This window comes from Stegodyphus dumicola, chromosome 3 (genome assembly GCF_044657685.1).
Source record: "Stegodyphus dumicola isolate Sdum_Otavi_A_Nest chromosome 3, ASM4465768v1".
Taxonomy (NCBI): Eukaryota; Metazoa; Arthropoda; class Arachnida; order Araneae; family Eresidae; genus Stegodyphus; species Stegodyphus dumicola.
Genome location: NC_140770.1, coordinates 63,612,755 through 63,633,909, shown reverse-complemented (window position 1 = coordinate 63,633,909; position 21,155 = coordinate 63,612,755). Strand labels below are relative to the sequence as shown.

Genomic DNA, 21,155 nt, shown 5'->3' with positions numbered 1-21,155 from the left:
AACGGGCTGGCTGCATGGGTGTTTTCGTGGTTTTCCCCATGTGTAACGTGTATACGAGCCAGTTTCCCTTAGAAAGTCCTCCACGAAGGCATCCCTCCCCTTAGGCAGATAGCCCTAGTGTGCTTTGCCATAATTAAATACACCACATACACACCTTACTAAATAAAAAGTCATTAATATTTTATGGGAAAAAAGATATAAACTATGAAAGAAATATAATGGTAACATGTGGCTTAATTCCCCGGGGCTGGAAGTTTTCGTGATTTTCCCCTTGTGTAACATAGAGACGAACCAGTTTCTCTTAAAAAGTTCTATACTAAAGCATTCCTTCACCTGGCAGATATCCTTATATGCATTACCATAATAAAAGTAATAATTTTAAAATAACGGCTTACTTGCAGCTCTTCTCTTGATCTATAAGTGACAATATTAAGGACTGGCAGTCTTGCCTTAACAGCTTATGCATAATAGCAGCCCTGTTGGCCTGATCGAGATGCAGAGAGAAAGCATATATATCCTTATAAATTTATATCCTTATTCATTGGTTTATCAAAAATCAATCGAGGCTACGTCAAACGAAAACACAGATGTTATAATGTGTTGTTTCTTTATGCTTATCCGTGACTGACGCTAAATCGCGATGCCTTGGCGGCAGTTTCACGGTTGATGGGATAATATGTAAGTATCCAATTCATTTAACCCCTTTGGATTTAAAACTGATTATAGGGCGGACGTATAATTAAAAAGTGCAAATTTTATTCCATTAAGCAACAAAATTATTAAATGTTACGTGCATGTTAATTTTAAGAAAATATATATATAGCGCATGTTTTAAAAACCGCCATGACGTCATTCTAACTAGAGTCGCAGACGGTTACGAGCCGTCTCGAACGTTCTTTGTAAAAAAGTATTATTTAATGTTGGTCTTTATGATATTTTCGAACTTGAAGTTCTCGTTGATTTCGTGTAGTTCGCCTGAATGCCACCGTATTGCTGTAATCCGATTAAATAATGTTAATTTTATTAGTGAAAATTTGTGCGTCTTTGTATACTTACTGTGAATAAAAGTCTCGTGAAAGAAGAAAAGCGCATATGCGTGAAAAATAGAAAAATTTACTTGTAAATGCAAATAGATTTGAAGAATAGCAAAATAGCTTAAATTACAAAGTTTCCCTTCCTTAAATCGTTTATACATCAGTTATGGCTCTGAAAGTTTTATTGCAACCCCACCCCCCAATTTTTTTTTATTTTTAAATATTTGTTAAGTATGACAGTTAAAAATAAACAAATATATAAACAAGCAAATATATTAAATTAAAAAAGATCATATTTTTGGGCTGACTCGTAGTGTAGCCGACAATGAATTGGAAATCTTTGTTACTTCACTTGTAGCTGTTTAAATCCTGAATAATTGTGTTCAATATTTTCCCGTGCATATTGTTTGTTTGTTTCCCAGTTAATTTGTACATAGTCAGGAGAAGTTAGAAGACCTGAAATAAAGCTAATCATTTTGGCAACCTTTAAACAGCAGAATGAGGTAATGAGATATATTTCACATTCATGACAAGATTTTAGCATTATTTTGGTTCATTCTTTACTGTATTTGGTATTATTCTTTTTCATATTTCAGATTTCAGAATGTTAATTCTATCCCCTCGATTAGTCTTTAGCTCAAAAGGAGCGAAAATCTCGAAATGTGAATTTGCGATGGTTCACTACAAACGGCGTGTCACTTTTCGGATTATTGCCACCAAATACTGGCACCTGTAAAGAAACTGAATGATGAAGAATCTGCACGTATGTATGTATGTTCCTCTCACTGTGAAAAAGCTACGGTACTTAGAGCCATCAAATTTTGAATAAATTAGTCTACTACTGTCCACTGGAACGAGTGCGCCTGGAAGCTCGAATTTCGAACTTCAAATTGGTTTTATTGGTTAATCCTCGGATAATGGTAACTTGGCAATTTTTTGGCGAAAATTTGGCGACCAACCCAGCTACAGAAACCTGCTAGTTTTTTTTTTTTTTTTTTTTTTTTTTGAACGCCATTTTGTTTTCACGATTTTTTTTTTTTTTTTTTTTTTTGACATTTAACATTTTTTTTCAACAATCTACTAGCCGAATTACGCTTATGCTAGAACTTTTATGGAACAAAAGTGCTTAATCATGACGAAGATTAGGTGCGAAATTGGGAGAAAGTGCAGAATCGCCCACTACTTGCCGCGTTTCAAACACGGTATCCATGTACACGTCGACCTATTTTCACTTAAAAAAACATCCCAGAATTGCACAAAAATGGCATTGCGCACACACTTGACTTTATGAATGTACAGTGCTGAAGTCCTAGATAGTAACCTTTATCGCCTTACCAAAATGTCGCCAATTTACCTGTTACCATATTCCAAAGATTAGCTGTTTTATTATTTATTTCATATGTTGTAAAACTTTAATAAACTTTTTATTAACTGTCTCAACGATTTGAAAATGACCAGTGGTAATATGTTCGAAATAAGGCATTTTTATTTACAATGCGCTGAACTGTTGCCATTGAGAAGTATGTACGATAATTATCTGTATTGTTGTTATTGTTGTGATTTATCTCAAATGTTTGACAGTAACGTCAGAACAAGCCCACGAAATTCACCGTGGCAAGGAGAGCAAGATTGTGTCCGTCGTTAGCAAGAGCCTTGAGCACCACACAGGTGACAGTACGATTTCGCTCAGTTCCGCCTCCAATTTTGATGGAGAGCACCCGGGGGACGGGTCCGAGGGTCTACCACCCCTTTTTCCCTACCATCAATCATCCATCTAGAGAGGACTTTTGGTTCGCCAAATATTAAGAGTGCCCCCATGCCGCAAAGATACTATACATTTACAAACATCAGTGCCTTCTCCAGGATTTGAACCCGGGCTCTTCGGTACCGCATTAGGCTTCCCTAACCACAAGACCGTCTAGGCGGCAGGATATTCATCTTTCAGTTTTAATTAACAAACTCCTCGCAGTCTACATGCATAAAGTTGCCGCGGTCGGACATAAAGTACTTTTATCTTCCAAGCGCCAGCTTATTGCCATTCAGTAAAGCCTTAGATATTTTCAAATTTAATCTTGAAAGCTTTTGAGGATAAACTAAATGTTTTTAAAGCAGTGGATACAGTTTTTAAGAATACGTTTTCTACTATTTAATGTGATCGATTTAAATAAGCACGTATTAAAATAATGAGGTTTTGAAGATTCTGTACTGTGTACCTTAAGTTACAGTTGAATGTGAAAAATCTTAAGAACTAGTAAGCGAATAATCGCTTGAGTTCGTGAGACAGTAATAAAAACTTGGAAAGGGTTAAAAAAGGTCCTTTATTATTCAAATAAGATTTAACAGAACTCCGAACTCTTTGTTTTTACAATAAAGCCGACACTCGGGCTTGAACTTAGGAAACTAAGAATTAAAACTTAACTAATCTTAACTAAAAAGATATAGCCGAAGCTATCAAGTTTCTAACGGAGTTCGTCCTTTAAAGCTAATTGACTGCGAAGCTATTAAGGGCCTAAAGTACGAGCCAACGTAATAATAGTTTAAGAGAGACTAGACTAAAAAGGCGGAAACGTGCTAGCCAGAATCTTTGGTTCTCTCTGACTAAGAGTGTAGAACTTCGCGGTTAAATACAGCTCTTCCTCAATTTACATTGAAACGTGATTCTAAAACTACGTTCTGGCCGGAAGTTGTAAGTTGAAATTAAGAAGCGATACTAAAGAAGTTTAACTCAAAGTTTAACTGTTAATAAAATTAACATAATCCTTACAAGGTGTTTAATTATAAATATTCATTATTTTCATGAAATTACACTAGTTGGTCTCATTAAAATCATTATATACATTTTGTTTAGTTTTCAAAGAAATAATGCAGCGAATATAAAAATATGTACGGAAACCTTTAACACTGTGTCGTGAATTCTAAGGATGTGCTGTTTTTAAATAGTTTGCGATTTTGCTGTTGAACTGAATTTTGTGGCGCGAGTGCGAAGAACGTAATATTTAAGTTAACATATATAAAAAGTTAATAATAAAAAAGGCCACAAAAAAAAAGTTTGCCAGCCACCTTGCTAAGAAAACTGAATATATTGATATGATAAGCTAAAAAAAGACTGAAAAAATATTAACATGTTATGCTAACACTTAACACTGCATCAGGAGTTCTAAACATGTGCTGCTATTCAACTTCTAAAAATTTTGTAGTTTTGTTGTTGAACTGTACGTGGCTTAAGTGCGAAAAAAAACTATGCCTAATAATAAAGCTGAAAAGGCAAAAGAAAATTAGGAATCGGTGCAACAGCATGCATGTAGACTGCGAGGTGATCGAAAGCGTAAAAAACCTTAATAAACGCTTTTGGGCGTTCGCTAAGATCTGAAACCTTTCAGATTTTTTTTTACTATTGTTATTAATACTTATTCTAAATTTTTGCTTTAGTAAAACTTTTAGTTTGCGACTTTCAGCGTCGAATGAAACCCACCAGTGTTTTGTTTTTTATTGCAATATTTAGTGCTTATATGTCTTAGTTTTTATGAGGATTTACAAGTAATGCATGTAGAAATGAATTTAGGAAACATAGGGAAAAATTAAAACCAGTCCTCTTATATTTACGTTTTTCTTCTGTAAAACAATTACGTTCAAATGTGGTTAAAAATGGTGGACTTTGCGTAGCTTGGCGAACTAACTGCGGTCACCTCACCGCTTCCCTCTCACTCACCGTTAATTAATGATTTACGCGAGCCGCGCGCCGTACATTCGATCAATACTAATTACTTTCGCAACATCGGTTCAAAATACCGCGAACCGAAAAGAAACGGAGAGCCAAAACAAAACGGAACCCAAAATTGATTGACCCATTTTTGGGAAAGGATGCGAAATTTTTGCTTTTGCGTGCTGATGCTGTGCTCGGTTTGGTAGGTATAGGTAGTCCCTAAACAGCGAAGAAGAGGTAAAAAGCAAAAAGACGTAAAAAAATGTATGTGGAGGAGAAAAAAAGATTATTTTGGCATAGCATCAGTATTAGTTGCTCCGATGTATGTTGTGAGAGAAGGCCAATAAACGACACCAGTTGGCGCTGTTATCGGTTATTTTTATTTTTCCTTGGGATGCTGTTAGTGTCGCAAATGTTAGTTGAACTTTTTCCCGTTCTTGGTTGCATAGCGGAGAAGGGGGAAAAGTAAGTATGGTATGTTGTCGGATGTGTGCATTGTAGGATGGCCGCCAGGCTCATTACTATGAATATTTAGAGGTTTCTCTTCAGGAATTTTCTTTTTTCCGTTCTCCGTTACATACAGCGCAATGTGTTGTCAAGCTTCTAACTTTTCATACTTGTGGCGTATCAGCGAAAATAAACTTGTACTGATATTCTAGTAAAATGGTGCAGAAGTCAGTCTGCGGGCTAATAAAAAGCTAGATTTTTTTTTTCCTTACCGCCTAATAGGAGGTTTCCGAAAATGCGTGAGATATGATGAATTAAACTTGGCTTGATGCGCGATATTATATTTTGTGTCCTGGCTCTTAGTTGCTTGCTTTGCGTTTCTGGCCAGCACTTCGACGAAGATTCGAACTTCCTAATAAATATCTAACAATAACAAAAATACAGTGTCCACATTGTGTTATTAAGTCTTTACTTTATTTCAGCTTTCTTCTTTGTAAACGTTTGGAGAAGCCATTATAAATTTGAACTGCCTATCAGTTAGTTGTCTATCTCTTGTAAACGATAGATCCTGGAATTTGAAGATCCTGGTAAAGCGGTTTGATGGATAAATTCATATCCATGAAATCTTCCAGTCAGTACAGATCGTCGTATAGACTCCCCAGAGCTCATTAATACTCCCAGAATTTCAGTTAAAAGCTAAAGAGCAAAATAAAATCTCATATCACAGTTGTCTTCGTTGCCACGGAGTGGTTATGCAAACATAATTTGTTTCGCAATTGAACCAACTCCGTCGATAAACACACACATTCACACATTATGGAATAAATGTGATCATTCGTTACTTTTACTATATTTCATGTTTATTTTCACTATTGCATCGGCGTTATTCTCAGGACGCATTCAACTTCTCAATAACATTACAGAACAGAATACACAAAAAAATATATGACGTGATGATTTGTAAAATCATTGCCACACGCTCGATGCAAATACCATAATAAAACTGAAACGATATATAACAGAAATTAAACAAGTAATAATAATAAATTTTCGAAAAATCTGAAAGCTTTCAGATTTTACATTATGCCCAAAGGTTTATTATTATTATTATTATTAATGTTTTCTGTGTTACCTTTATTTATTAAATATCATGTTTTTTGCACTTAAACCATAAAATTAAATTCAACAGCAATATCGCAAAATAATTTTAAAATGAGCATATCTTTAGAATTTCCGATACGCAGTCTCGCACGCTGGAGATATATATATATATATATATATATTTTTTTTTTGTACAGTGTTGCCATTGCTCGCTTTGAAATCGTTGAGTTTCTTAATCAAAAATTCGCTAAATTGTTACAATATATGAAATCCATAATAAAACAAATTCCAAATTTGGGTTTCGAGATGCTCATATGTGGTAGAGGGTTACGTTATTCAAAATTGGATGGCTGTATGTACCGTTGTTTTATCACAATGTGAAAAACATACATACATTTATGCAGATTCTTCATTATTTAATTTCGTTAAATATAATACAGGACTGTAATATTTGGTGGCAACAGTTTGAAAAGTGAATCGACGCAAAATGCCGAAACGAAATTAGTAGCCCTTCTGAGCTAACGCTCCTGCTTTGAGCTAATAATAAAATACATAAATAAAAACAGTTTTGGCAGACGACTCAATTGCGCTTATAGTTAACGCGCATGCGCCGCTCCACAGATATTCTCTTTCTGAGAGTATTCTTCTATATTTCGTTAACAACTTCCATTCAATTGAAAGTTATTTGAATGTTAGTTATGTCCTGAGCCATGTGTTTCCATAAAGTAGAATTAGTTTTTATAGCATTGTAATATAAGTGTCTGCCCGTTATGCCATAATGTCACAGTTGATTCGTAGAATTTTTTTAAATATTAGTTTACTTTTATGCATCTTAAGTATTTGCATGCTTCCTCCCTTTTTTGGGATATGAAATATCATACTGTATTTTTTAATCAGTATATATATTAGTGTTTATCAGTGTCTGAAAGATTTTCAATAAAATGAAACTGCCTCGTTCTACTTACCATCTGTCTTTTTTAGGGTTAATGTTTTCTTATGCCACTAAAGAGTTCGTTATTATTAGCAGCTGAAGTTTCTATATCTTTTGCTGACAAGTTGGGCAAAAAAGATTAAACCATTTTTACGCAGTCTTTGATTAGATGGCTCTTATAGCACCATAAAATGTTGGTCTTGATAGCCTTATTGATTCACCATCTTTTATAGCTTTTTCCGAATCGATTGCGATTTGCAGTTGTCTGCTCAGTCGCATTGAAATAAGGTAACATATAAATGATCCAAAACAAAATTTTACCTTACCTTTTTCAAACCCTCATTTTTCATACAGAAACTCGATGCAGCGACAAAATGCTATCAAATATTGTTAATTGTTTCTGTAATAGCTGTTGTTGAATATTTCCACGTATTCAGAGTAATGACTCTACGCGAAAATTGCGTAAAATGTTTTATATTTCTAAAAGCAAATACTAATTTGTCCATCTTAAAGCGAATGTGATTTCGGGTGAATCAGGATATGTTTCAAACCAAGTCGGAACTCTGAAGTCGGTATGGATTTTAGTTAAAAGGATATCAGACAAGGTAATTTCCATACTATCCTGTATCATCTTTAAGACATTTGATGAGGTATTTTTCTTAACTTCGCTCTTCAAACTATTTTTAACGCTTTTAAACCGAATCCACGCTTCGGATTCCCTTTTTTCCAAAATTCTGTCTGTTACAATGATTGGACCACACGTTCCTCTTGTCGGAAGTCATTATTTTTCTTTAGTTTTCAAAATAAAGTGCTTCCTGTCAGTCAGAAACATAGACAGTAATGAGTTATTTTCATTCCTATGACTATTATAGTCGCAGGATATGTGTAAATAAAAAAAACGCTGTGTTAATAATATAAAATCTGAAAGCTTTCAAACTTTTTTTTTCTTTCTTTTCTTTTTTCAACTGTGTTTTTATTAAATTATATTAATGTCGATATTGGGGTTCGTTTCATATTCAATTTATACAGCTATTTCATTTATTTAATATGCTGTCATATATGTCCGTACATAAAAGAACTGACATTATTTTTACCTATTATTTATAACAGATTTTGCTAAATTAATTAACATTTAAAATGTAGTATAATAATTCGTTAATGATTTTTTTCGTTTTTTCTTTCTCAAAAGGTGTCAGTAGTAGTCAATTAATGGTTGATTTCTTGTTTTATTATTATTCATTAGAATTGTATATAATAGTCTTTCAGTTACTGTTGATGAATGCTGAGGGAAACAAAATACAGCTTTAACTAATATCGTTAAAGTATAAAACCTTTATTCTTCTATAGAATTTTTCGTTTCATGAATTTTATTTCATAACACCGATTTCTTGTCTTTTTCCCGGTACTTCTACAATCAAGCCATTCTCTCTCGAAATCTTCAGAGTTATTTTATTTAATAAAATTTGGAAAATATTTTGGGGGGACGTTACGCTACTGTGAATATATTATTCTTTCGCTAGTAAATGATGTTTTTTTGTAAAACATAAATTCTTTTAACTTCCTCTCGTTAAACAATTTTTTAGAATGTTGCCATTTGGCTAAACATGAAATATTTAATCTCTCCTCCAAATTTAATTCATCTGTAATTATTTTAACGCATTAAAAGATTTAAAGTGATAAGAATATTTCTTAATAATTTAGATTTTTAATTTTTTAATAATATATCTGATTGTCATAAATTAAAATACAGTTTAATTGTAATTTCAAAAAAGATTTTTAACGTCATATATTACAGATCTGGTATAATGTTTTTTACTGCCGAATGAATTTTTTTTTTTTGGAGGAGGCGTCAATGTCTTTAAAAAATTCACGGATTTTCCAAATTTATTTTTAAATTATGACACGAATAATAAAAATTTCTATTTGCATGTTTGAAACTTCAGTCTCTCCCCCCAAATTGCAAGTATCTTCGTTCGAAAAGGCATGTCCATCTTAAGTGGCATTATTCCTTCAAAATTTAATTTTTTTTTAATTTTATAAATAAATTTTAAAAATGTAATTAATTACTTAAAAAAATTTTAACTAAACTAGAATTTGATGTTTATGTAGCGTAACAGAAAATTTCGACCCAAGTTTACCTAACAGTTGAAATTTTTTATGAATTTTAAGCTTGTGCAATTAAAGATAGAATTACATGAAAGTAACGATAACATGACGGATTTTAATAGAAAATTTAAAATTCGATAAGTTAATGATTGGTGGTTTGAATCCTGAAGAATTTGATCAATTTTTAATCTGTTTTCATGGCTTGTGCTATAAAGAAAAGAAGAAGGAAATTACGGAGAGCCTTTCAACGTTATCTTGTATTCCTGTATTGTTTCCATGCGCTCATTTGAAAGCCCAGAAGAGGATATGGCAATTCTTAAACAACTTAAACCCATCTGCCTTGAGACGAACAAGGGAAATGGGTTTGTAACTGGATCAGCCCAACAGCTGTTTCCCGAGCGTGCAAACTTTCAAAATGTTTCGATTCATTTATTATTCTTGCTACCGCTGCCTGCGAAAAATATTATAAGGAATCATGCTGATTGTATGGAAACTTATTAAATAAGAAGAAATATTGTGTCTGGTTCCCGGTAATTTGATTCTAGTAACAAAGCCGGTTCCTGCTGTAATTTGACGCCTGAGAAATTTTTACCTCCGGTAACTGGACTCTGCGAATTTCATTATTATTTTTAAACTTATCATATGGATGCTTTCGTTAATTAATTTAAGATTTCTTGGTATTTTTCATGTTTTCGAGGAAAGCTTTTCAAGATGTTAAGTGTGCATTTCCAAATATATATATATATATATGTATAATAATAATAATAATAATAATAATAATAATAAAATCCGAAAGGGTAAAGATTTTTAATCATCGCCCAAAAGGGCTGTTTTAAAGTTTAATATGGTTTATCGGTAGAGATTATCGACAGAGATGGCCCGATTGTAATAGCGAAACATTATATAGAATATTAAATGAATATGCATTTAGATTAACATGGGACCTTCTGCGTGTTTAAAAAGTGAATTATATAAAAAAAATGTTTAATATTTTAATTAGATATATTTCGAATTAAATGCATTTTTATTTAAATCAATGAGTTTTAAAAAAAATATTCTTAAGAATTGCATCCATTGCTTTAATTTAGGTTGTTAATTAATAATAGACAAAATAAACATAAAAGAATAATATTTTATATTTTTGCGAATGGCAACAGACTAAAAGGAAAAGTCAAACAACGCATAGAAATGAAACAATGCAAAATCGTGTTTCGGCACTAATAGCCAATTTCTTTTTGGAGGGGGGGAGACTTAATAACTTAAAATTTTTAGAATTTTTATCACAATGCTATGTTAATTAATCCAAAGTGCAATTAATTTTAAATTCATTGAAATTATTACAAACTGAATTGAACTAAATTCATTGAAATTATTACAAACAAAATCAATAAAATAAAATAAAAAAATTCTTAAAGGTTTCAGATTTTAAATTACGTCCAAAGGGGCGATTTTTTAACATTTTGTCTTTTACCTTTATTTATTAAATATCATGTTCTTCGCACTTAAACCATAAAATTCAGTTCAATAGCAATGTCGCAAAATAATTTTAAATTAAGCATATCTTTAGAATTTCCGATACGCAGTTTCACGCGCTGGAGATAAAAATGTTTTTTTCTGTACAACGTTGCCATTTCTCGCTTTGAAATAAAGTGTTACAAAATATGAAATTGATAATAAAACAAATTTCAAATTCAAATTAGGGCTTCCACATGCCTATATGCTATGGAAGATTACGTTAGTCAAATTTTGATCGCTCTGGGTACCTTTGTTTTATGACAATGCGAGAAACATGTATACATATATGCAGATTCTTCATTATTTAACTTCTTCAGATATAATACAGGGCGATAATATTTGGTGGCAACGATTTGAAAAATGATAAATTTTTTAAAGATTTCAACGCAAAACCGAAACAATAGTCCTTCAGGGCAAATTGACCCTTTGGACTAAAAATGCGCGTCCGCTTACTTGCGTAAACAATTTTTATATTGGTTCTGTGAGTGTTTTAACCCCACATGTCATCTTTAATGTAAATTGTTCAATGCTTAATTTTATTACACTAGCTGAGGTTAATAACTATCGTGTGCGCTGTCGTATTTTGTTAAACTAACTTCAAAAGTCTTGAATCATTAAGCTGCAGCATTATCAGAAGTTTTACGCGGAGAGAGAGGGATCCAATTAAAATTATAAAAAATATTTTTAGATGTATTTTTTTAAATCTTAAAATATGGCCTCGTCGATACATGAAGTGCAATTTCTCTAGTTTTCTAAAATTTAATGCTTGCATTGTTATCTGAAAAATATAAGTTAATTTTTTTGTGCTTAGAGAATGTATTTACTATTCGGCATTCTTCATATTTAAGTAACATAAAAATGATAATAGTTTTCTAGATTGTTTTTTCATTATATTTTGAGCCTGTTTTTATGTTGTCTGAAGTACAATCAGTTAATTGTGTGACTATTCGGAGTCCCTGAATGACGCTCTCATTAAAAAGCTGAGTATTTAAATGAAAAATGACGTATGTAGATTAGTTATGCAATAGGATCGTTATATGCGATGCACGCCTCGCTGATCTGTTGCGCCTTTTAATTACTTGTCACCGCCCGAAAGCACCTAGTGGTCACTGTCTCCTCTCAAAGCCATTCTGTCTCTTTCAGTGCACCTAATCTACCAGGAACAGAGAGAACGAAGGCCTCTATCTTAGACAACAGCTCTCGGGCATCCTTTGCAGAGTTTATCTTTAAGTGGTGTTGCCACGAAAGCCACTCTAATAAATACCACGAGCAGAGGACCTTTTTTTTCCTCCAAGAGACTCGACTGCTTCCAAGATGGGTTCTTTGTTCCGCTAAAGGGGGTCATTTATATTCTCGCGAGTTTGCTTTTTAACTTGGAGTGACGTCACTCTGGTTATGGGTGAGTGTGGCTGGGGAGAAAGGAAGCTAAAAATTTATGTGAAATGGAGGAGGGTTTGCGGGGGGCGATGCTTTGTTGGCTTTTGGGAAAGCTTTCAAGCTCTCTCTCTCTTTCTGTCGAAAGTTCTTTAAGGTGGAAAGGAACTAACGCAGGAAAATTTTAAACGCAGTGTGCGCTGCATTTTTAATGTTCCGCCGGAAATGTGAAGTACGCGTGTTTTATAAATAAAGTAAGTTTTAGTAACGACGGTAAGATTTTAACGAAGAATGAAGTTAGGAGATGTAAATTTTTTTCGGAACTTTTCTCCTGCTGTGAATGTTTAAGAAACCTGAATCATGTTTATGCATTTGAGTGTCGCGATTGTGTTATGTACTTTAATCTGGTACCAAAGTACTTGCAGCAGTAGCTTTAATCACTGTATGATGACTGGGTGAGTAATTTCTAGAAAGAATGTTAAATTTTGAAAAGAATTCATTATAGCCACATGAATTGTCCAAAACAATGTGCTTAAAAACATTTTTTCCCTATCGATTACAAGATAAATCGTAAAATAAGTAGCGATATTTTTTTTCTTCTGTAAGTGTATTATATACATTCTCAAGATTGTATAAAATTTCAATTGGGGCTTATATTATCGATATTTAGTTAGTAATGGAGGAAAATGATGGACCTAAAATGAAACATCGAATTTTGATCATTGGAAATTGTTACTGTTTCCAAATACAATCAGCCTTCACTTTTTTTTTCCCTCAGGGAGATTTTATGCCCGAAGAATACCAACAGGCGCTTGTGGTTTAGTTATGCTTTGAGTAGTTAGATAACGGTTTGCAATTTTCACTTGATAAGAAAGCATAAACATCGTTGACTAATCATTTTAAGCGACCGTGTTCATTCACTGCTTTCAAGACAATAGTGCCCTATTCAACGAAGTCATATTTGTCAGTCACAGTTTAAAGAGCGTGAAAATAAAATTACTCGTCTATTCTGACGTGTATAATAACCAGCCTTAACTGTCTGTGCTAGAAAGTAAAACGAGGTCTCATTTTCTTTCAGCAGCATCTTTTCAGGAATTGAAACAGTTTCCGACAGAAGAATGATATAAAGTACTTATTATCACCATTCAAGTAGAATTTCAGTAGTTTTGAATGCCAAATACGCTCCTACGCCATTTTAAATGCACAGTTCTCCGTTTTTTTAAATGTTTTCATAATTTTAGACAACCTTTATATGTATATGTTAAGGTCTGAGTCGGTTTATTTGAATGCGGCGAAACACGTGAGTGTTATCTGCCTAAGGGAAGGGATGTCTTCGTGGAGGAGTTTCGAAGGGAAACTGGTCTTTATCCTTGTTACACATGAAGAAAACCACGAAAATACAAATGCTGCTGGCCCGTTGGTCAGGATTCGAACCCAGGTCGCGCTACCATTGCTCAGCGACTTTACCGCTCTTACCATTGGTAAGACCGTAAATGTTAAGTATATAAGCTGTGTGTATAACCGGAAGCAGTATAAAGCACGTGCTGAAAGAAAGCGGGAAAATGTTGTTTCTTTTATATTGCATCATGAAATGTGTTTGAGGCAAAACAAAAACTGCTGGATTTTGTTAATGATATTTAAATAACAGGGGTGACGGAAGCATTCGCTTAGGAATTCTATACAGTTATAAAAAAATGTCAAACCCCCCCCGAAAAAAAAAAGTGTCCATGTCTACGTAGGAACTATGTATTGGATAGTATCATTACAATGTTTTTATATCATCTTTAGGCCAGTTATAGTATTACGCTGCTTAAAATAGTGTTACTGTGCTTTGATCCCAGTATTTTCATTCATATCTATATAATAGAGTTAAATAATACCTCAGCATTCTTTTCGTGTGCAAATAAATGCCAATGATTCCATAACTATTCGACAAATCATTCAATGCATTCTGCATTTTTTGTAGTTGTCAGTGTGCTGAAAGCAAAAACACTATTATAAGGTACTAAGCAAATCTCACTATAGGATCATGGCATGTAATCTCTAACTGTGATACATATCTTCGATAGATCGCTCTTATAGGAGAGAGATTATACTATGGCTTATTAATTTACAATAGGTACTTTAAGGCCATTTTCTCCTTTCGACGTGCCTCGTAACTATGGAAACAACCGCTTCGCAGAAGACAATTGAGTCCTTTAATTCAATAAAATCCCCTAATTCCGTCTATACGGTGATGACGAAACGCCTTACTACGGTATTAGGAAAGGACCGCTACGATCTTGAAGTGCCTGTTTCAAAGTTAGTGTCATTTGAAAACAATCTGGCAGTTGATGCATCTGTCGGAGAGAAAAAAAAAATATATGCCGTTTTTAGCTTTAGCTTAGAAAGGTTTTCTGAGGATAAAATGTGTGAAACTTAAATGTTCAATAAAGTGCTTACACTCTAACATTGGTGCGTAAAATTCCAATGCCATCGTCGTACCCGTGAGAGCAGTTATATCTCCCGCTCGCTTTGTTCCTCACAGAGCATGCGTCGATAGAAAAAAGAGTAGGGGCGATATGAAGGGGGGAGGGCTTGCGATTTACTACAGCACTTGGAGAGCGAGCTATATTTCTACACCAATGCCCAATAGACAAATGGTTTCTTTTTTACCGAAATCCTTATCCTTTCGCTACAAAGAACTCGAAAAAAATAACGCGAATAATAATAAAATAAAATAAAATGAAACGTAAGAACAAGAACAACTCAAAGAAACGATCGAGAAATTTATGTTCTCTCTTCTCCTTAAAGTTTTAGACTTTTTTGTGGGACCTCCCCGAGAAACATGGCAATATATTTTCGCGATTTCAGTTCAACGGATCTCAGCTTACTGGATATATATATATATATATATATATATGCACATATATATAATAAAATTTTGTATGGAAAAGTAAATAAATAAATATACATACATGCACCCTCAACGTGCGTAACAGGACGACTTGCAGCAGTGGAAAAAAGAAGAAACGGAAAAAAGAAGAATCAAATTCAGAGTTTGAAGTTTTTGAAATCATTTGAAAACAAGAATTTTATTTTTGTTCCCGTTTCATATTTATTTTTTTATCCCGTTTTCCGTGAAACCCTCTGGGATGGCTATAAAATATGCAACATCCGGAAGCTAAAATAAAAATGTTTTTCCCTCCCTCGAACACTGGTCTAGGAGAGAAAAAAATAGATTTTCTTCAATCGTTGGGTATGTTCCTATATTCTGACAGGAGGTATCAAACTGTGTTCAAATCTTTATTTAAATGGTCATTATGTTAAAAATATTATGTGAAATAGCAAAACTTTTAGCACTTTGCTTACCCTTTCTTTTCTTTTCTTTTCTTTTTTTTTTTTTTTTTAATTATTTTATTTGTACGAGGGGCTTTCAAATATTAACAAGAATTTGCCAGCTGAACTTGAACATTAATTAGCTACTGCAATACACTTATTCCGTCCAAGAATTTACTTAATTTCAAAGCAATAAAAGTCTTTTGATTGCATGTTGGTCTTTCTTCCGAGGCGTCAATAACTTGCTCCTTGAATCTGAATTTCTTCCTTCCCAAAAATTCTTAATTTATGACAATCTTTAAACTGATGTTTTCAAACTACCAGCACTTATTTGAAGCACCAACAATTATCCCTTAACGATTACTGTCACGGTGTCTTCCTAATCAGTCCGAATTGGTGCATCAGCAGCAGTCATCAACGTATTGTTTTCACTGGTTGATGTTCTCGGCTGACAAGCATGTCGTTGGTTCACAGTGTGGTTTAGCTCTTAGCTGGCCTTCTGTCAAAGACTTGCACCGGTCATATACTCCAAATTGACGAAAACACTCTTACAAATTGATTGAGTCGAGACTTAAAAATCAGTTTGGAAAGAGAATGTTTGAGTGAATTTTCGAGACTCAAACATTCCCATTACCTTAGTAAAAAATTTGATGGCAATTCACTTCAAAGCACTGGTATGAACCTTCTACTGCGCCATACTAATTACAATTAATAAGCTGACGAAAAGAGAGACTGGCGCTAGTTTAAGCATGTTATATGTACACCAATGAGTCCTGATTAGGTTGAATTCTTTAGAAAGAACATAGCGTTAAGTTTCTTGTTTTTGTTTGATAGCTGTTTGATTCTCTAATATTTAGTTATAATGTATTTTCATTTTTATCTCATATGTAAATTAAACATTCATCAGTTAAAGCTAAGTAGATCAATTCTAAAATAAGATGCAAATTTTATGCTGTAAACCATTTTTAAAAAGAAATTAATTATATCTTTCCATCATAAGACAAAATATTCTTAATAACTGGATGAATTAATTATGATACTTTTGACAGTGTCTTGTAAACTTAACTGTAAATAAATAATTCATGTAGAATAATTTTTATTCCCTTAAAAAACGTGGGGGGGGGAATGGAGGTATACTTTTTGTCTGTTTAGATTTCAAGACGCTTCTGTGTTATCATTAGAAGTATAAAATTCTTTTCCTATTATGGAAAGGATTTGGTAAAGCGAAAGAAAAATGCATTGTTTGTTGTTAATATATTTCTTTTTGAAATATATTAACAAAAAAAAAGTATAAACTAATACAGTTTATATCGAAATTTCCCATTCTCATGTTTAGTGTCTGAAGCTTTGCGTTTGATTTGAATTTATTTTGCATGATTTAGATATGTTTTAAACAAAAAATTAATTTTATATTTATTTCTCTTTTGTAGGATTTATGTGTTTGCGAGTTTGATTGGATTAAAGTGGTATGTATTCTGAGATTTTTGTATGTCACAATATATTTTATCTTCTTTTTTTAAACTTTTTTTTAATGTAATAGTGTTTGAATGAATTTTTAAACAGATTAAAGTGGTTGAATGATTTTTTTTTTTTTTTTTTTTTTTTTTGTCAGAAAAAAGAATTTGTTTTTCATAATATCGCTGCCGCTGCCACTAAAAAAGCAACAAAATGTAAAATAAAAATAATAAGAATTAAAATCAAAGGTTTCTATACCATATTGGTAATGTATGTTTTAATCTTCGGTTGTGAATTACAACCATGTTACAAATGTTCATAAAAATTTGTTTAGATGTACTGCATATTAAAAGTATTTAAAATTGTGTCATTAATTAGATTATGAAAAATAAAATAAAGATTTAAATTATTTATTACCTTTAAATCATCAGTTTGTAATTCAAGTACTTAAAGCAGGGTTTCCCAAACCTATGCCTGCGGGCACTATAGCGCCCGCGGATCGTTTAACGTGCGCCTCTGCTGTGCGATCACAATAAAAATGTTGTAGTTTCAATAAAATTCTATGTGAAAGTTTTCTGATTTTTAATGATATAGAGATTGCGTCCAACACACATTAAAGTTACGCCCATCTGATGGTACTTCATTCAAAGTTACTTTCTGACGCCTTGTTTGTAATCAACTTAGAAATAAACGTACATTAATATCTTTAAAAAAAAAAAAAAAAAAAAAAAAAAAAAACTTTATTATTTTCCAGTCCTGGACAACTATAAAGCGAGACTAATTTAGCCGAGGATATTTTATAATACATGCATGGTTGTGTAGCGTAACAGCATCGTAATGTAATAGTTCAGCTAAAGACGTTTCTAAGATCAAAAATAAGCAGATGAAATAAAAATCAATTAAATAACGTTTTAAGACTTTTTTGTTAGACTTTTATTATTAGTAGTGTTATTATTTTAAATGAGTATATATATGTGTGTGTGTTATGATTTTAAAATGCGTAGATGAAGGCACTGGAACTTTTAACAGCTTGCGATATTACGTAGATGGCTGAGAAGACCGTCATGGCTGAAGGTAGGGTTGGGTGGAAAAGCATGATGACTCACTTAGTACAACTGAGCTTGAAAAATCACAATCTTTATTTTTTACGCATATCAAATCACTTTTGCAAACAAGATATTTGTTAACTGTAATTGAGTACAATAAGTTCCATAGTACGACGTTATCTTAGGCAAATAAGCAGCAGCGTGGAAAAGCAGCTTTTGCCGGCAGGGAAGCATAAGCGAAAGAGAGCTCTGCAACACAGAGGAAGAAGGAAGGGAGTGAATAGTTTCAGTTCGAGTTAGAAAAAGTTTTGGTTTACGATTAATTTGATTGGACGACAGGTATCTGCAACGTAACATAGAAAGATCTCGAATCCAGGAGAACAGATGAATTTAGGCGGAGAGCAAATCTAGAATGTTAATTTTGAGGCCAATTATTATTATTTTTTAAACAGCTATCGTATTTTGTTGTATCTTACATATTTTACATATAATGCTTTTTCTCTCAAAAAGGCTTCTCTATCGCTCCGCATTTTTCTTTCCGAAGGCGGGGGGGGGGAATGTGTAACATAAAATATATGAAAGCAAACTTCTAATTTTAATTGGCTATAACCTCTTTTATTTTTTTATTTAGTTTGGGGACTTCCCCTCTCTGTCTTAGAAATAGCCCCGTAAGTCTAAACTGCGTCATTCAAATTAATCATACGATCTTACGTAACGCTCAATGCATTTATCTCTTGCCCAATCAAAGTAATTGTAAAACCAAAACTTTTTGATTCTGTCCCTTCTTCCCTGCATTACTGCTGCGACACTCCCCCTTTTCGCTTAAGCTTTCATCCTGTTAAGACGCTGCTGCAATCATCTATGTTCGCTTCTACCGAAATAGTATCAGAATTGTTCTGGAAATAGGTACGATTGGAGTGTCAAGTGAATTGTAGCCACAAATTTGAATTGAAATAAAAAAATGGAATTAAAACCACGTCGACTGCCAAGTTCGTAGTCTTTACGAAATCTACGTTTTAAGTATCAAGTATCTTCGCAATCAGCATTTCTACTCATCTACATCTCAGTGTTCTTACATCTGAGCTTTCAAAATTGTACTGTCGTTACATTTATATGCGTATATTTAAGTTGATTTACATTGCGTGTGCTATTTAAACATAATATTTGTGAATTTTTTTTAATCATTCAGGGAACATTTTTAAAATTTTTAAATAATACATGAAATCAGTGAAAAAATGACATCAAAAACATAAAAAAATTTTTTAAGATGAAATAAAGTGCTGATCTTACAAGTATGATTAGGTTGCCTTTTGCTGTGTACATAGATGACAGTCATTTTTAACAAGCTGAATTGTAAAATTCATTTTCTTCTAGTTTGTTTTGAACTGAAGCAGTAGATTATACACATTTCTGTTAGTTTTTAGTTAGATATTTTTCTTTTTCATTAACGTTGAAAATGGGATTTTAAGTTTAAAATATTTTTCTTTCTTTTTCTCAGTATACGAAATAATTTAGCTGTGACAATTTAGCAAATGCAGTACTTAATTGACTAGTATTAAAAGATTGAATAATTAATGTTATTTAAGTACAGAAATTAAATACAAGTGAAATTATAAACAAAATATGTTCAAGTTCGAGGTGAAGTGCAGCTTATTAAAGTTTATTTTTAAATTTAAAGTAATTTTATATTATTTGAAGCCTAGAAGAATATATAGTTCAGCGAGGCCGTCATATAACAACTGCCATGTCCTCATATTAACTGATAAATTACATTCTTGTAATTCTTATTTGCCATCGAAAATCAGTGGCATGTAGTGAACCTTTCGTCAAAAGGAGCTAGACATGAAGAAGTACCATAATTCCTGTTTAAGACGACTTCCCAAGGTTCCAGATGATTATAGTCTTCAGTGGAGGTGGTCGTCTTAGAAAGGAGGATTTTAGTACAATTTTGATTTATGTCTCTTTCAGAAATGGTTTCCTTAGAGAGATGGTAGCTAAGAGAAGGTTTGCTATATTCTTAGCATGAAAACTAGTGCGTGCAATAATGTACATATGCGATATCAAATTTGCAAATGTCAGATGAGAGGAGAAAATGAAAGTGATCACATCATAATAAGTAAATCATTTTTCAGTTTGATAAATGCCATAAAAAGTAAATAATTAATTTTAAAATGCCTGCCTCAAAGCAAAGCAGACTATTCAATTTATATATCGTTAATTATTTTGAAATTATATAACGTTCCGCTTTGGAGTGAAAGGTATTTTCAATTTTGCCATTAATCAGATTACATATTACATAGGGTAGTGATTCCCCTTCCATGATCCTTTCGGGATTATTCCTTCTTTCTTTTGTAAATATAATATCCCTAAAGATGCGTTAGACAGAAAATTGGAACCAAAGGATTGCGATACTGACGACTAATACGACTAATAATCGCGTTATCATAAAGCGGCTTCATAGCCTTCCTTGCTGTTGTGTGGGAGACTTGTTCTTCTTACCGCTTCCATTTCCATAGTTTAGACTCGGAATTATTGCATCAATATTTTTTATCCCCAAGCTGTCTCATGTGTATTTTTTTACATTGATTAAAAATTGAATTTCAATTGATTAAAAATTGCGACTAAAAATAATCAATACTTTTTTGTGTTCTTCATTATACTATTAAATTTCATTTTGTAGCATTGAAAAACAGTTTGACGATTTTCTTTATTTGTATTTCAAATAAGCTGCGTAAATTTTACCTTTATCTTCCTTTCCGCCTAGTGCTCAACTTTTTAAGATATATCAATTCCTTGAAATTTAAATTCTATAAATTGTTACCAGCTCTTGGTTCTGTAGAGACATTAGGTATTTTTGGAAGCTGGCAAGAAGAAAAATTAGCAACGTCTTCGTCGGGAATCGAACCACGGACCTCTGGAATACGCGCCCAGCGTATTCCAGACGACTGGATTGAAATAAATAGTAGCTCACAGCATAGTAAACAATTATAAATAGCTTAAGAAAGGAAAGAGAGATGAAGCAAGTTCTGTTCCACACGCGAGAAATTTCGCAAATCGGTGATATCATTCACACACAATGAACTTTAAAACGTTATCGCACAATTCTGAACTGAATCACTCAGCCA

At 32.8% G+C, this 21,155-nt stretch overlaps 1 protein-coding gene across 3 annotated transcripts in view; it reads left to right on the top strand.

Moving 5' to 3' along the window:
- The window catches only part of LOC118190710 (plexin-B-like), a 1,029,017-nt gene that overhangs the window by 773,834 nt on the left and 234,028 nt on the right, over positions 1-21,155 (top strand). For all 3 annotated transcript variants that reach the window (XM_085812956.1, XM_085812954.1, XM_085812955.1), the window contains one exon: positions 16,960-16,995. The gene's annotated coding sequence lies outside the window, so the exon portion shown is untranslated. The remainder of the gene's footprint in view (positions 1-16,959; positions 16,996-21,155) is intronic.